The following is a 5,698-nucleotide window of genomic DNA, read 5'->3' on the forward strand; positions in this document are numbered from 1 at the left end:
GACCCCCTTCCCTTCTTTTTATCCTCTACCTACATCAGAAACATACAGTGGTCAATAAGTAAATCACTGTTGAGATTTGGTGGTTAATTTGTTACCACAGTACAACTTAGTGTGTCCTGAGGAAAGCAGTCATATTAGGAAATTTGAACTTTGTTCAAACATAAAGCTATTGAAGGGTTTGGAGCAGGATGAGTCACAGGATCAACTACACATTTTCCAAAGACCACTCTGACTGCAGTTACAACTGGATTGGAGGAGGCAAGAGTCAATGTAGGGATCAATTTGTTAATGAAATAATTATTTAATTCATGTGTTCAGTCAACAAATAATTACTTTAAAACTCTTGTGTGACAGGCACTGTGCTAAATGTTGGAGATATAAGAATAAACAATATAATTATAGGTAGTGTTAAATACTGGAAGAAAAAAGCCAGGGTGCTATGGAAGAGAAAAAGGAGGGACTACCTATTTTATATAAAAACATGCTGTATGATAGAAATAATATGTAAGCCACATATATAATTTCTTAAAAAGCATCCTGGTAACAGTAGGCAGAATAAAAGTGCTGTAGCAGAATAAGACTGACAACAGCATATCAAGTTTAGGTAATCCAGGCACACAGATCAAAAAAGAAGGTGGGTCAAGTAATAGGCACATCCTGACCTATGCATTTTGGAGAGTTGAGTCAAAGCCTTGAGCCAGTGGGAAGCCCTTAACCAGTGGAGAATGGTCCTGAGAGCCCTGTGCAAAGATACCCAGATAACATGGGAGCAGCTGATAAACTTGATTCGACTTGGGTGAACACAATTTTCAAAACTCATAGAACTGAACACTTAAGGGTTTGCATTTTATTGTGTATAAATTATACCTTAATAAATTAAAACAACTGCATTCAGACAATTTGTCTTAGCCAATAGTACTTTCTGGTGAAGAACAGGATGTGAACACAGCCATGTTCAACTTGAAATTTCAATGGAAAAATTGGACTTGGGTAAGGCCCAAGTTTGCTAAAGAGATATCAATTAGTCAGAGAAAGGATGGTAATGCATGAAGTGATTCTGTCATATTTGACTGTTTACATGTTCACTAAAGGTTTTGCAAGTAAAACCTATGTAACCCAGCCTTTAGATGATTCAAATGTTTTTGTTCTACATATCCAGATGGCTACCATGCTGTCAATTCCTTTAAAGAATGGGCATGATCCCCAACTGATATTCAGAAGGAGAGAAAAGGGCTTTTCAAATGTGCCCCAGACACACACACATGAAACCTACATTATAACCCACATGAAAAGAAAGTTACAGTTTTGTCCCTGACCACAAGGCCATTTTATCTATATGCCAAGTCATTTGTGGTTGAACCTCCTACCCACTCCCATCCCTCTTCTACCACAATCATGGTTTCCTCTTCCCATCATCTCCTTTGGAGATTTCTTTTCCAAGGGAAAATAAAATTTGTGTCTGTAAAAACCATCAGAGGACTGCTCGGGGCTGGTCCCTGAGTTCAACAAATCTCTATGATATTCACACATATTGGGAATCACAGTCAACCATGGAAGACCTATGAGGTAGGACTGAAGCACTGGGATGTAGACTAAGCCATGAACCACACACAACCAACAGTCTGAATCCCAAGTTGAAGAGAGTCACTGGCTCCCGTTAAATACTACCTTATTTCTTTCTCCAGAGTGAAAGAACATTTTTGTAAAGATGGTTACATATGGATACCTTCTTAGTGTCTTCCACTGCTTCTCCCTTTTCTTTTCCTTGACATTTATATCTTGCTATTTCCTCAGGTTTTCTTCTCATGCTACATAGTCTTTTTGCGTTATCTTATCCATTCCTCCTCCTTTAATTATTGCAAGTAAGCCAAAGATTCCTGAATCTTTATCCCTAGCTCAGATGGTTTTTCCTGAGCATCAGACTCAAATATCTAAAAGCTTACTGGGCATCTTTGCTTATACATCCCACAAAAATATCAAACTCAACAACTTTGTAATTGAACCCTTAATATTCTCTTTCAACTTTTGTCCCTAATCTGCTTTTCCTTTTGAAGTCTTACTCTGTATATTAATGACAGCATCCAGTCACCAAAGCTAGAAATCTAAGATTCATTCAACCTCAACTTTTATTTTTCCTTTTCACCATTCCCTACCACCACTCTAATAATTTTAAACACCTTATTAATTTTTCCCTTATACTCATCCTTACTATTACTGCCTCAGTTTAGGACATTAGCATTAATATCTTTCATCTGTTGCAATCATCTCCAGAGTTACTGCTTCAGTCTATTATCCACAATGCTGCCTCATTGATACATTTAAATGTTTATTTGTTTATTCATTTTCCTCTCTCATTATACTATGAGCTCTTCAAGGGCAGAGATGATACCTCATTTAATTTTATATCACCAGTACCTTGCATAATGTTTGGCACGGAATAGACCAGCTGAATGAATGAATGAATGAATGAATGACAATAAAAAGGGAAGAGGAGTGGTCTTCTGTCCAACTTCATTTCTGAAAGATGCTAGAGGTAAAATGGTAAATAAAACAGAACTGGACTCCTTTCTTTCCTCACAGGGCCAAATCACCACAACACCTGGTCAGTTAATTTTCCTAATGTCTCTTATCTTTGTGCCCTTTTCCTCACTCTTATTGTCACTCTATTTTGAACTTTTGGTAAATTGCATTACAATGATGTGTTTAAGTGACTGTCTCCCCCAGGTGCATCTACAAGTTCTACAAGGGTAAGGATTGGTAGCATGTCTTATTCATCTCTGTTATTCCAGCACCTAGCCCAGTGCTAGGCATGTAAGAGATGATCAACGAATGTGGAATGAATGAATGAAGTGATATAGCTCAGCCACAACCCTCCTGTGGCTAGGTAGGGCCATGGTCATTCCTTCTGCTGTCACTACTCCTACTTCCACAGATACACTGCAAACCTCTCCAGAGCTATGGGTAGAGTCATTTAGCTAGTGTAATCCCATAGAGTGGAGCTTGGTATAGAGACCCATGTATGCTGACAATCCTTCTGAAATATTATAGTATATTTCCCACATCCAGCTGACTGGATGCATGATAAATGTGGGGATATGGAGGAGAGTAGCTTCAGATTGACCTATTGGGAATCTGCTTTGTCAAGCATATATCACAAGCAGGAACCTTCCAAGTAGAATCAAATGGTGTGTCACTTTTTATTTAGCTACATTAACCACTTGATATGACCACTTTTCTCTCTCAATAGGTAAATGTTTTCTTCTGCTGATACAAATCCCCTCTGCCTTTCTGGATGAAGACCCCAGAGTAGGCATTCAATGAATGTTTGAATATTGGAGGGAATGTTCAGAAGGAATCTCCACCCCTATCTCATCATGTGCTGTATAGTTTCTTCTCAGGAACTTGTATGTGATAGAAAGGGCTAGAGTGGAGCCTCTTCTTTCACAAACTCCCTTTTACCTCTTTTCTTTCTACCTTCCCCCCTACACCCACAACAGCAAACCACAAATACCACATTTTTGAACTCCTATTTTTGGAGCATGGCTAACAGATTGCAACTCAAGTGAAGGCCTTTGTAAGTTGGAAGAACTCCTGAATTTTAAAGTAAGAGCTTCTTTTTAGAACTACCTATGCGTAAATGACAACATGGAGAAATGTGTCAGCATCTAATTTCCAGGTGAAGGGAAAATTCAGTGTTTTCCTTCAAACAGAGCTTAGAAAATAGCCCCACCAGAGATATAAAAGAGAGTTAAAGCTGCAATATAGAAGACAACACAGGTTAGGCTGTGCCTGAGAAACTGTTTAATCCAGTTTTCTAATTCCATATAAGCATCAGCCAAGAGCCATGACAGGTAACTGTCTTGCCTATTTCCCTGTTTCTTAACCAGAGCTGAATTTCCCTGTGTAAAGGTCAATTGTGCCTTTTCTGGATTATTTGTGGAGTCATATCTGTACTTTGTGTACTTTTTCAGGGGACTGACGCTAAGAGGCCCCTGCTACTCTGGCTACTCAAACTAGTGGGAAATTGTTCAAATCTGTTTTTCCAGGACAATCCAACCCTATTTGTTAGTTTTATGCTCGGCCTTAAATATTTCCCCTGGTATTTTTAAAATTACCACATTTTTTCTTATGTGATTATGTCAATGGCCACTTCTTAATAATCAAAAGGCCAATGATACTTTGTCTTTATCAAAGACTTTTATTTTTAAAGATCTTAACCTCAGCTCAAGGACAAAACAGAATCCACAAAAGATAGAATATCCTGGCTGGGGACATCTTTGGAAGACTCAAGATAATGCAGGCCATGATAGAAAAGTAGACTGGAAAGTAGCGTCCTTCCAGATAATAGCCAAGTTAAATCACTGAAAGATTTCCTTGCTCAAAGATGTTACAATAATAAATACACAGTTCTATTTCAAACCACACACACACACACACACACACACACACACACACACACACACACACACACACAGATAGAGGCTATAAGTTACAGAAATAAATAAGACATCATCTTGCTTTTAAGAAGTTTGCAGACAAGTAGACTTCTCATGGTTGATGAGGCTGTACATACTCTTGTCGGCCTCTTCCAACTCATTCTGGACTTCTCCTCTCATTATGCACCAGACACTCCCATCCTCCTTATGTTCATTAAACACACTAAACTAGTTCTTTCCTTAGTGCCTTTGCATTTTCTCTTTCCTTTATCTAGAATCCCATTACCCCCAATCTTTCCCTAAAATGCTCCTCTTTATTATCACCAGCTCGTTCTGTCCTAAGCATCCTACCTAAAGCAGTTCTTCTCCATTATTCCTTTTCCCAACAGCCTGTTTTTGTCAAAAAACTTGTTTTAACTAACAATCATTTTACTTATTTACTCTTTTTGTTTGTTTATCTTCTCCACTATAATGTAAATACTTTAAAGGGGGGGCACTGAGTCTTGCTCACCACGAATCCCCAACAGCACTATTCCTGGCACACAGTGGTTGCTTAAAAGTACGTGTTGAATGAATGAATGATATGATTGATAAGGCACATACACAAATAACCACTATACAATTCAGTGTGGAACAAATATAACGGGACGGTGTTGTGGACGTTCGCCTGTCCAGGATCTGTTTCCCTTTCTTTTGACAATGGTCCTGATCTTCCCCTTCCCAATTTCAGTCCACATCTAGCCTTAAGAGGTGAAATGTGTGATCTAGACCTAAGTCAAGTAGTGAAACACATTCTTTTCACCACAGTTATTGATCCAGTAGTTGATACACAATCAGAGAAAACCTCAGGACTTTACTAGGAACATTGAGACTTAAGACTTAACTCTTTTTTTCCTTTGGCAAGAGTGAGTGAGACTAGAGCTAAAGGAGCCATTTTGTAATCCTGAGGACACACACACACACTCAGGTTCAGCAAAGAAGCACTATGGAAGCTCACAACATAATGAGCACTCAGTGTACTTTTTCAAGGGACTGGTACTAAGGGACCTCTCATGAGCTTGTGGGTTAAGATGGTACTTGAACAAGACATTGAAAACAGGTAGCATTATTTTTTTCACTCAATGATTTTTTCTTTTTCAAATTGGAAAGAACCTTGGAGACCAAGAAAGTTTAGTTTCAGATAAGTGAATTGGATTGCTTATAGTCACATAGAAAGTTACTGGCAGAGCCACAACTAGCATCCAGACCTGGCCCAGTATTCT

The sequence above is a fragment of the Lemur catta genome, chromosome X (genome assembly GCF_020740605.2).
Source record: "Lemur catta isolate mLemCat1 chromosome X, mLemCat1.pri, whole genome shotgun sequence".
Lineage (NCBI taxonomy): Eukaryota > Metazoa > Chordata > Mammalia > Primates > Lemuridae > Lemur > Lemur catta.